Source organism: Symphalangus syndactylus, chromosome 14 (genome assembly GCF_028878055.3).
Source record: "Symphalangus syndactylus isolate Jambi chromosome 14, NHGRI_mSymSyn1-v2.1_pri, whole genome shotgun sequence".
NCBI classification, from domain to species: Eukaryota; Metazoa; Chordata; class Mammalia; order Primates; family Hylobatidae; genus Symphalangus; species Symphalangus syndactylus.
The window spans coordinates 108841765-108854519 of NC_072436.2; the positions used below are offsets into that span (position 1 = coordinate 108841765).

General features: G+C 41.2%; 1 protein-coding gene across 5 annotated transcripts in view; it reads left to right on the top strand.

Moving 5' to 3' along the window:
- Nucleotides 1-12755, top strand: part of GRIN2A (glutamate ionotropic receptor NMDA type subunit 2A) — a 422706-nt gene that overhangs the window by 82937 nt on the left and 327014 nt on the right. The gene's annotated exons all lie outside the window — the stretch shown is intronic.

Here is a 12755-nt window from a genome sequence, read left to right on the forward strand (position 1 = left end):
CCACGGTGAAACCCTGTCTCTACTAAAAATACAAAAAAAATTAGCCGGGCGTGGTGGCGGGCGCCTGTAGTCCCAGCTACTTGGAGAGGCTGAGGCAGGAGAATGGCGTGAACCCAGGAGGCGGAGCTTGCAGTGAGCCAAGATTGTGCCGCTGCACTCCAGCCTGGGTGACAGAGCGGGACTCCGTCTCAAAAAAAAAAAAAAAAAAAAAAAAAATACCCCTCTCAATCTACGAACATACTCATTGCTCCATAAATACTAACTGCTATTACTATTATCTTTAGGATTACCACCATGTTGTCTGCTTTTCCTGTCACCCTTGCCTCCACAAAAGTGGCTTGATGTTCTAGAAATTGAGACAAAACTAAACTTTGAATAGATTTTCCCAAACCTGCCAAAGTATCCCCCAAATTATAGCAATAACCATTCCCTCCTAGAGTGGGGCTGTCTCTCCAGTGGAAGACCTGAAGGTTGTGTGAGGGATGCTTTTTCTCTAGTCTCCCTCTACTTTCTTGTAGCCTGAGATATATAACAATTTCCAAGGCAGGGATTGGTAAAATAGACTGACAGCCCAGGTTTTCCTTGCTGGGAGATTAGGCTCTTGTCCCAGGTTTATAATTGGTATCCCAAATAATGGATTGAGGTGTTGGCCAGAGGGGAGAAGAACTGGCAACATCACCACCCTAAATGACCCCTGGGATTCTGGCCAAAAGCAGGGAGCAATCTTTCTTGAAGCCCCAACATCTGCTGTTGCTCAGAAAGCTTCCTGGCCATTTGAGCCAACTTAATTAGACTGTTCTCTTTCACAGTGCTCAGAGGTTTTCGTCCTTTGGGACAAGAGATAGCTCTGAGTTACTTACCTGGTTCTTGCATACGCTTCTTCGTGTTGTGGCTTTTAGTTTCTTTTCTCTCCGAGGTGAGCCAGTTGGATCCTCCAGGAAACAGATGCTGAGATGGAGTTAGGGGCACAAGAAGTTTATTGAGGGGGCATAAGTACTTGGGAAAAATAAAATAGGGAAGGCAGGAAGCAGAATTGTGCAAGGGAGAGCCTCAGACCACCATGCAGACCAGACAGTCTCTGCCAACCTAACAGAAAGCTTTGGAGCAGAGGTTGCCCATGAAAGGAGTCCCATGTTGGGCAGAAGTTGCTGGGCCCCATGTCCCCCTCATGCCCTGTCACTGGCTGAGGACTGATCTGGCAGAATGTGACCTCAGCTCAGAAGCAGAAGTGAATCCTGAGGGCTCTGAAGCCAGAGGATGTCAGTAACCTGCACCCCCAGTGGCTGAATGACACATTCTTTTTTGAAGGCAGATCGGATCCAAGTGTCTTGTCCATGGAAGTCACACCTGGAGAATCACACCTTGCAACGCATTGGCCAGCACATCTGTGATGGATTAACTCAAGTGGTTAGGGAGCCTGGCTGAGTCCCATGATCTGTGCCATTCAAGTCAGTTTTCTCCACAGATATTTATTTACACTTTCTGGGCGCTAATCATCCTGGTGGGAGAACTAATTTGTTATAAAGTGAATCCAGCAGGGGGGCACTATGCCTTCAAATAACATAAAGCTGCACAGATGGAATGAACAGTTTGGACAACCATTTAAAAAGATGTGAACCGAAAAGCTTCTTACAAGAGTTACAAAGATCATCACTATAACAATGGCTATCATTTATTGAATCATCAGAATGTGCCAGGTGCTTTCTACATGCCATCTCATTTCACTGGGAGGGGAGTGGGCTTGTTACTCCCATTTTACAGATGAGGAAATGGAAGTGCAGAAAGAAGTAACTTGACCACCATCAGTCGAAGTACATCTCCCTACTTCCATCACTAGCTGTGTGATCCAACACTCAACACCTCTTGCCAGGACAACCAAAGGTCTTCGAATTACTCTCCTTCCCACAAGCATCTTTGCTTCTTGCTCAAAATCCATCCTTTCTACCGAAGCCAGTGGGATCTTTCAAAATGCAAGCCCAATCATGTTGTTTCTCTGCTGAAAACTGTTTCATGGCTTCCCACTGCTATGGTGATAGGAATAAAATTTGTCTCTGTGGGCTTCCAAGCACTTCATGGCTGACCTCTGCTGCCTCTGGAGACCCACCTCTCACCTGCTATTTGCAAAAGTGATATTGGCCTTCTTGCAGTTGCCCTCATGTCCCCTTTCACCTGTCTGACATGGGCCCTTTGCACCTGCTCTTCATTCTGCTGATAATTCTTGACTAGTAAATTCTTTTCATGTACTTAAATAGCACTCACTACAATTTGTGATGTTGCATTACTTTTGTGATTATTTGACTAATTCCTGCCTCCCTGAACTCCCTCAGTGAAGCTTCATAAGAATGGAAAATTATCCGTCTTTATTGTTGTATCGCCAGCACTCAGTACCTCAGGAACTTCATGGAATGAGCAGATGTTTCAGTACTGGTGTTTGAAATAACAAACCTTCTGACTTCAATACCATGTTGAAAAAGCAGAGTTCCTTCTATTTGGGAGTGAAGGAGGGTCCTGAAGTTATCTTCTAGGAAGTAGCATTTGAATGCAGCCTTTGAAACGAGTTACCTTTATTCTGTTTCTGACTCCAGTAAACAAGCCAGCAAATCAAACCCTTAGAGATGGCAAGACTACGTTAGCAGAGCAGGTGCAGATCTCTTCTGACCCATCCTACTCTCAGAGGACAGCAGCTCCATATAGTATCATCCTTGTGAAAAACCACCAACTTCCACATTTTCTTTGATCCAGGGGAACACTGGTTAGCTGAGGAAGGGGGTGCAAGGGAGGGAGACAGGATGGCATTCTCTTTCCTTTTCTCAGTTATTTGCTTCTCCCAGTGCTGAATCTAGGCACTCCAGAGACAGGGCCCTGAATTCTGAGCTCTGGTGATTTGCATTTAATTACTAAGAATGTTTTTTTTTCTCTCTCTCTCTTTTAAAATTGTAATGCTGCTTGCAGCATTAAAAGCAGTTCCTTCTGGAATGAAAACACCAAGCTTTTGAGTAAGTATCTTTTATGCTGAATATGGGGAGTCATCCAAAATAGGGAGTTGATTTTCATAATGGTTTTGCAATTACTTATAATGATGGCCTTTGTAAGTCTTTAAGGTCAAGGAAAAAAATCATAGGTCAGATGCACAAGGTATGGGGAATGTTAGAAATTTCTCTGCTGTGATCTAAATTCCTCTAGATGAGTGTTTTTTTTTTGTTTGTTTGTTCTTTTTAGCATTTTCTAAATTATTTTGAACAACTATTTGGAGAACACAAACTGAAATAACCCAAATCAATACTAGTTTTATTTATTTTTCCTCTTTTAAAATTTCCATAGGTTTCTTTTGGGGAGGGGGGACAGTAGGTATTTGGTTTCATGAGTAGTTTAGTGATGATTTCTGAGATTTAGGTGCACCCATCACCTGAGCAGTATATATTTAATCCAGTTTGTAGTCTTTTATTCCTCACCACCCTTTCCCCTGAGTCTCCAGCGTCCATTGTGTCATTCTTATGCCTTTGCATTCTCATAGCTTAGCTCTCACTTACAAGTGAGAACATACAATGTTTGGTTTTCCATTCCTGAGTTACTTTACTTAGAATAATAGTCTTCAGTTCCATTCAGGTTGCTGCAGATGCCATTAATTCATTCCTTTTTATGGCTGAATTTTGTTCCATCGTGTATATATATATATATATATATATATATATATATATATACCACAATTTCTTTAGCCACTTGTCGATTAATGGGCATTTGGGCTGGTTCCATATTTTTACAATTGTGAATTGTGCTGCTGTAAACATGTGTGTGCAAATGTCTTTTTGGTATAATGACTTCTTTTTCTCTGGGTAGATACCCAGTAGTGGGATTGCTGTGCCAAATGGTAGTTCTACTTTTAGTTATTTAAGGAATCTCCACACTGTTTTCCATAGTGGTTGTACTAGTTTACATTCCCACCAGCGGTGTAGAAGTGTTCCCTTTTCACCGCATCCATGCCAACGTCTTTTTTTAAAATTTTGTGATTATGGCTGTTCTTGCAGGAATAAAGTGGTATCACATTGTGGTTTTGATTTGCATTTCCCTGGTCATTAGTGATGTTGAGCATTTGTTCATATGTTTGTTGGCCATTTGTATGTCTTCTTTTCAGAACTGTCTGCTCATGCCCTTAGCCCACTTTTGTTTGGGCTTGCTAGTTTGTTTGCTAATTGTTTTTCTTTCTTGCTAATTTGTTTGAGTTCCTTGTAGAGTCTAGATATTAGTCCTTTGTTGGATGTATGGTTGTGAAGATTTTCTCACACTCTGTGGGTTGCGTGTTTAGTCTGCTGACTGTTCTTTTGGCTGTGCAGAAGCTCTTTAGTTTAATTAAGTCCCACCTATTTATCCTTTTTTTTTTTTTTTTTTTTTTTTTTTAAGACAGAGTCTCACTCTGTCACCCAGGCTGGAGTGCAGTGGCGCGATCTCGGCTCACTGCCAGCTCCGCCCCCTGGATTCACGCCATTCTCCTGCCTCAGGCTCCTGAGTAGCTGGGACTACAGGCACTCGCCACCACGCCCGGCTAATTTTTTGTATTTTTTAGTAGAGATGGGGTTTCACCATGTTAGCCAAGATGGTCTCGATCTCCTGACATTGTGACCCGCCTGCCTTGGCCTCCCAAAGTGCTGGGATTACAGGTGTGAGTCACCACGCCGGCCTTATCTTTGTTTTTGTTGCATTTGCTTTGGGTTCTTGGTCATGAAATCTTTGCCTAAGCCAATGTCTAGCAGGGATTTTCCCATGTTATCTTCTAGAATTTTTAAAGTTTTAGGTCTTAGATTTAAGTCCTTGATCCATCTTGAGTTGATTTTTGCTTAAGGCGAGAGATAAGGATCCACTTTCATTCTCCTACATGTTAGATGAAGAGTGTTAAGAAAGAAAGTGCAGGAGGATTGGATGCAGTTTAGGGATCTGCCCACATTTATCAGCCATCCCTGTGTCCACCACTGCCCACCTCTGGCTCACTAGGATCTAGGATATGCCAATAGCTGCAGATTTGGTTAGGATCCCTTTCCATTCCCTGGGTTTCAGGAAGGCTTAGGCACCAGGACAAAGAGCAAAAGTGGGCCCTGCCAGCCCCTCTAATGGAACTGGTGATCCATTCTCACTGGAGACTCCATTCCTTTCCTGTTGCTTCATAGATTAGATCATGGTAGGATGCAGTCTCCAAGACACGAAAATGATATATGTGGGGTGAAGATGTCATAGGGAAGAAGCCCAGGTCCTCATTCTCTGTTTTCCAACTTCAAACATCTCTACGATTATTTGTTTAGTGTGTGCTTTAAACCACTTGCATTTTAATTTAAGCACATTTATTTTAAAAAAGCAACTTGGCATCAGAGCCAGAAATGGAAAACCAGTATCACTTCCCACAAATAGAAAGTAAGTTGCAAAAATATATACCACGAAGACCAAACAGCTCAGAGACTGCTGCCTAAGGCTCAGAGCCTGAGGCCTGATCTCGCTGTTAAAAAGGGAGATTAGCAAGTGTTGTAGGGCGTTTGGGACTTTTTCCCTGACGTTTTCAGAAGAGTTGAAACAGACTTGAAAGGGAGCAACTTTCGCACCATGTGACTTGATGTTATTTAATTCTGTCTCCTTGTACCACCTAAAAATTATCACAGCTAACACCCGTGGTACAGCCTTACACCTGGGAAAGTGATCTGGTCTTTTTCAGTAAATTGTTAATTCTGCATTGGTTCTGTGTGTCCTGGGCAGGCTCAGAGAATGTGGCTTGAGAGTGATGGAGAGGACAGGTTAGTTTCAAGGAGTTAGTGGTGGTTGTAGCAGGTCTATGTATGGGGGACCGACCAGTAGGGGAAGTACAAGGAGAATGGGGTACGTGGCACAGGTAGGGAGGAGGGCAGGGAAATGAGACCACCAGCAAGAAAGAACTGATAATTAGAACAGTAGAGTAAAATCCATACTTTCACTGTTGTGTCTGGACTTTGCCCCTTGGAAGACATTTGGGAAAGGTGATGTGGGGCTGGAAGTCTATGCTGACCGGCCAAGATAGTAAATTGTGTGTGTGTGTGTGTGTGTGTGTGTGTGTTTTACCATAATTTAAAAAAAATTGAAAAAGAAGAACACTATTAGTTATCTGAGAAGCAATATAGACCATGGTTGTCACACTTTAGTGAACATCAGAAACCCGGAGAGGCCTGTTTAAAGCACAGTTTGCTGGTACACCACCAAAGTGTCAGATTCAGTAGGTCTGGGTGAGGCGCAAGAATCTGCATTTGTTATAAGTCCAGGTGCTCATGTGTTGCTCCTGGCTGGGAACTGCTCTAAACCATTTACTTTGGTGCCCACAGGTCCAGAGAATGTCAGAATGTCACTATCCTCTGAGCCCCGTAGGGGCTGTCAACCTAGAAGGCACATTAGAGTCACCCAAGGAGCCTAAAAAACAAACATAGAAACAAAAATATGGATGCCTGGGCCCCAAACCCCCAGTGAATCTGATTTTATTAGTCTGGGGTGGGGCTTGGGCTCATTTTTTTTTAAACTGTATATGCATTTAGATATATTTTCTTTTTTTAACTTTTTATTTCAGGGGTACATGTGCAGGTTTGTTACATAGGTAAACTTGTGTCATAAGTAGATATATTTTCAAGCTTACAGAAAAGTTGAAAGAATAGTAGAAAGAATTCCTATATTCTCTTTATTCAGATTCACCAGTTGCTTACACTTTGCCCTATTTCTTTCACATTTTTTTTTTTGTAGGAATATCACTGAAGTGACATTGTGTCCTTCTTGGTGCATTGTATCAAGAGATGATGTCAGTTGGTCTTGATATTGGTGATATTAATTTTGACTCCGTGATTAAGGTAGTATCTGCAGTCTCTACTGTAAAGTTGCTATTTCCTCTTTGTAATTAACAAGTAACTTGTAGGGAGTTCTGACGCTGGGTTCTGATGCTTCCTGCTTAGAAACCTGGACTAGGAAGATGGGATACCTGGGTTTCACTGTAGCTCCTATATTTGTAGGCAGATACATTGAGACTATATAAATATCCTATTCCTTATCATGTTTTTACTCACCAGCTTTAGCATCCATTGATGTTTTCTAACTCCATCATTCCTTCTCTTTACTAGTGTTCTGCTATAAGGAAGAACATTTATTTCTACTTTTATACTTTATATTAGCATGGGCTCAAGATTCTTAATTTTTCAGTGGGTTATAATCCATTACTGCCGTTATTTATATTTATGCATAAATTGTCTCAGATTTTGTCGGTCAGCACTTCAATCTGGCTCTTGTATTACTTTGATACGTTCTTGTCTTAGTGAGCTCAGGCTGCCATGACAAAATATCATAGACTGGGTGTCTTAAACACAAAAATTCATTTTTTTCATGGTTCTAAATGCTGAAAGTCCAAGATCAGGGAGCTGGCGTGGTTGGGTAAGGGCTCTCTTACTGGTTTGCAGACAGCTGTCTTCTCTCTGTGTGCTCATATGGCCTTTTCTCAGTGCATGCTGGTGGAGAGAGAGAAAGAGAGAAATCTCTCTTTTTCGTCTACTTAAAGGTTCACCAGTCCTATCAAATTGGGGTCCTACTCTTATGACCTCTTTTAACCTTAGCTACCTCCTAAAAGCCGTATCTCCAAATATAGTCAATGGCAGGTTAAGCCTTCAATATATGAATTTGTAGGGGACAAAATTCCGTCCCTAGAAGTCCTCATTTTTTTTTTTTTTGTGCACATTCCCTTACTTTCTGGAACAATAAGATGCTCTAGGTTCATTTTATACTTTTCCTGCTTCAACCCTGGAATCAGCAATTGGTCATTTCTCCAAGGATCTGCGTTCCTCTTTTAAAGAATGCTTTCCGGGCCAGGCACAGTGGCTCATGCCTATAATTCCAGCACTTTGGGAGGCTGAGGTGGGCAGATCACTGGAGGTAAGAAGTTTGAGACCAGCCTGGCCAACGTGTTGAAACCCTATCTCTACTAAAAATACAAAAATCAGCCAGGCATTGTGGGGGGTGCCTGTACTCCCAGCTACTCAGGAGGCTGAGGCAGGAGAATCACTTAAACCCAGGAGGTGGAGGTTGCAGTGAGCTCAGCCATTGCACTCCAGCCTGGGCAATAAGAGTGAGATTCCATCCCAAAAAAAAAAAAAATGTTTTCCAGGTGAGAATAGTATGCAGTCAGAACTGAGAACTAGAGTTCTAAAAAAATCCCTGCATGTATACCCACATTCTATAGATGAAGAAGCTGATATTAAGAGATAGGGAATGACCAGCTCAAAGTCACACAGCAGGCGAGTGGCGGAACTGAGCCTATAACTCTCACCTTTCCTCAGTCCAGCACTTTTTAAAAATTACACCCTCCTGAGCCCTCACCATTTTGTTTGCAAGTGTCTTGTTGATTCAGGGGTATCACTCATTCACTCCATTACAGATTTATGACATTATAACCCAGGACCCAGTCATCTTCCTTATTGGTATCTCCTTTGTACATGTGGCTTAGTGCTGAGCACACAGTAACTGCTCCATGAAACCTTGGGGCTTCAGGTTATTTTTCTGACAGCCAGGTTCTGATGCTTCCTGTTGAGAAACCTGGACTAGGAGGACAGGAGACATGGGTTTCACTGTAGCTCCTGTATTCACTCACTGGGTGATGCATCAGTTCTCCTCTTTGGGTCTCATTTCTCATTGATACTAGGAGAGAAACCACACTACATGAGCTCTCTGGTGATGTCTTGGGCAGAGTTTCCTAGACAGTCTCTTCCCTGCAGTCTTAGACACCCTGGGCAAAAGCCAAAACTGGCCCACTGACACGTCTCCCTCACGTAATTGGTCAAATTAAATCACATGATCAAACTCAAAGTCAAGGGGTGAGGAACTATATCCTGCTTCGTAAGTGGCAGGGACCACAGAATCATGTGACAGGGACATGTTTCCAGTAAGGGATGAAGAATTGGGCCAATTGTGCAATCATGCAATCTACTGCAAAGGTTTTTTTTTTTTTCCACTTTGTTGCCAGGGTATTCCCTAAAACACCCAGAGACTGTAGTTCTTAAAAATAAGGCTGATTAAAGCTGATTGATGCCACCTGACTATAATACTGTCACTTGAGTGAAGGTGTCAATGCTACACGGCAAATGGAGAGATGCTGTATATTAACTGTATGTTTTTAGAAGCTTGGCGGCCCAGCCCCTCCCAGAAGTCAGGGCTGAACCCAGTAGTCTAGTAAGATGGAGAGGACTGATGAGGAGCAGGACAGACACCTGGGATGTGCCTATGATGATTGAGATCTTCTGACAGAGGCTGCTGCTTTTGGAGCTAGGCAAGATAAAAGGACACAGTTTCCTTTGGGACCTGCAGGCTGCAAGAGCAATGATACCTACCCCCATCTGTTATTATGACATACGGACCCTGCCTGCAGTGCTGAGCAACTGTGACTCTGAGCCCCACTTGCTCTTCTTCCTTCTGGGTCTCAGAAAGGTTGGCTGGGCGTGGGGCTCACACCTGTAATCACGGCACTTTGGGAGGCTGAGGCAGGTGGATCACTTGAGCCAGGAGTTTCAGACCAGCCTGGCCAACATGGCGAAACCCCATCTCTACTAAAAATACAAAACATTAGCCAGGTATGGTGGTGGGTGCCTGTAATTCCAGCTACTTGGGAGGCTGAGGCAGGAGAATCGTTTGAACCCAGGGGGCAGAGGCTGCAGTGAGCCGAGATCGCAGCATTGCACTCCAGCCTGTTAAAAAAAAAAAAAAAAAGCAGCTTTTCATGCTGCCTTTTACCTTATCTTTTATGTATACCTTGAGATTTAATGCCTCTGAGTACATGAGATGGAGGGCTTAAGAGAAGGGACTTGAGTTATCTGTTTAGTTTGAATCCCGTCTCTACTATACTAGCTTGCTGTGTGATCTTGGACAAGTCACTTAACCCATCTGTGCTCTAGTTTACTTATTTGTTAAAAGAGATAAAATAGAACTGACCTCATAGAGTTGTTATGAGCATTAAACTAGTTAATATATTTTATATGTTTGGAACAGGGCATGGCACATAGTAAGCAGTCTGTAAGAGTTACTTATTATAAAAGGCAAAATCATTGAGAGAAAAAAATAATGCTTAATTTTCCTTCTGTTCTTGAGAAGAGAGAAATTCAAACTCTTGAAGACACCCTGATCTCTTTCCACTGCCCCCTCAAACCCCTGGAGGCAAAGGAGGTGATGCTGTCCCCTGTATTCTGGCTGCTAACGTGGGAAGATCTCACACAACATTGCATGTCTGCTGAAATGTTAATTTATAATTCAGTGTAAAGGCTGATTTCCCTGGACTGTAAGAAGACTCCCTTTCTGGAACAGAAAAGATTAAAAATATGTGCATGTAATTATTATGCTCTTTATGCCACTCTAAAAAAATTATTCCTAAATATTGTTTGGGTAGAATTATTTAGAGAGAACGAGGCTAGAACCATTCCAATCCCAAAGACTTCTCATTTGACTAAACTCTTCTATTCTTGGTTGAAAGGACTAGATTGGAGGTATATCAAGGCATGCAGATGACTAAACTATTGTGTGGGCTGTTAGAGAATTAATTATTTTAATACCTTTATTGATATATAATTTACATATCATAAAATGCACTCATTGTAAATATATAATCCAATGATTTTTAAAGTAAAGTGCAACCATTACCCCAAATAAATTTTAGAACATTTTCACCAGCCCTAAAAAAATTATCTCAGGCCTGTCAATCATTGCTCCTAACCCCAGCCCCAAGCAACCACTGATCCACTTTCTGTCTCTATAGATTTTCATTTTCTGGAAATTTAATGTAAATGGAATCATACAATATATAGTCTCTTGAGTCTGGCTTCTTTCACTTAGCATAATGTCTTTGAGGTTAATTCATGTTGTCACATGTATCAGTGTTTTCTATATTTGTATTTCCAAATAACGTTCCATTATCTGGATATATAACATTTTGTTTATTTTTTATTTTTTTTGAGACGAGGCCTATTCCCCAGGCTGTGGCTCACTGCAGCCTCTGCCTCCAAGGCTTAAGCAATCCTCCCACCTCAGCCTCCCAAGTAGCTGGGACTACAGGTACACACTACCACACCCAGCTAGTTGTGTGTGTGTGTGTATATACACACACACACACACACACACACACACAAACATACATACATACTTGGTAGAGATGGGGTTTCCATGTTGCCCAGGTTGATCTCAAACTCCTGGCTCAAGTGATCGCCTACCTCAGCCTCCAAAGTTATAGATGTGATCCACTGCGCCCAGCCAACATTTTGTTTATTTACAAGCTCATGGGTATTGGGGTTGTTTCTACTTTTTGTCTTTTAGGGATAATATTCCTGTAAATATCTATGTGCCAGTCCATGTGGACGTATGTCTTCATTTTTCTTTGGTTGATACCTATAAGTGGAATTGCTGGGCCATATAGTAAGTTTACGTTTTAAGTTTTTAAAAAATTGCCAAACTGTTTTCCCAAGTAGTTGCACCATATCACATTCCCATCAGCAATGTACAAGGGTTTCAGTTTCTGTGAATCCTTGCTGACGCTTGGTATTGTCCATATTTTCCATTATAGTCATTCTAGTGTATGTATGGAAGTGGAATCTCATTGTGGGTTTAATGTTAGTTTCCATAATGACTAATGATGTTTAACTCCTTTTTCATTGCTTATTGGCCATGTGTATTTCCTCTTTGATGAAATAACTATTGAGTATTGAGTTTTTTAGCTCATCTTATTTTTGAGCTGTTTGTTTTCTTATTATTGAGTTGTAGGAGTTCTTTATATATTTTTGATATGGTTCTTTATCATATGTATGATTTGCAAATGTTTTCTCCTAGTCTGGCTTGTCTTTTTATTCTTAATGGTATCTTTGGAGTGCAAAAGTTTTAAATTTTAATGGAGACGAATTTGCCTATTTTTTCATTTATGTCTAGTAAAAGAATAATGGTTTTGTGTCTAAGAGCTTTCTGCTTAACCCAAGGACATGATGGTTTTCTCTAATTTTTTTTTCAAGGAGCTTTTTAGTTTTATTTGTTATATTTAGGTCTAAGATCTATTTTGAGTTAATTTTTGTGTGGTTTGGAGATAAGGATTTAAGTTCAGTTTTTCACATATTGATATCAAATTTTCCCAGCATCATATGTTGAAAAGACTATCTTTTTCCTATCAAATTATCTTGTCATGTTTGTCAAAAATCAATTGACAGTGTCAGAGCTTATTTCTAAATGTTCAGTTATGTTCCAGTGATTTGTCTCTTTCCCTTAATACCACACTGTCTTGATTACTGTAGTTTTGTAATATGTTTGAAATGAGGGTAATGTAAGTTCTTCACCGTGTTTTTCTATTTCACAATTATTTTGCCTGGGTCTAATTTGTTTTGGCTACTGGAAACCCCTCCCTCTTGGGTCTGATAGGGTTGGAGATAGATATGGTAAAATAGAGTATAGGGGACAGAGACCAGTAGACTGTGTCTTGGTCACCATTGTATCTTTAGCACCTCATATAATGCCTGGTAGGTCCTAAATACTAAAAAAGCTGTTAAATAAATGGATAAATGTATCTTAAGATTTTTCTTATCACATGGTATCATCTATGTCTTGGGATTAGGGAAAATTTCCAGGTCAAACTAAAGAGGTAAAATTCACCAAGGTTTTGATATGCTCTGATATGATCACTACTACTTGAGCCTCCCCCTCATCAGTTTCATTTCCCACCCATCACAGCTCCTGGAGGAGGATGGAATTAATTT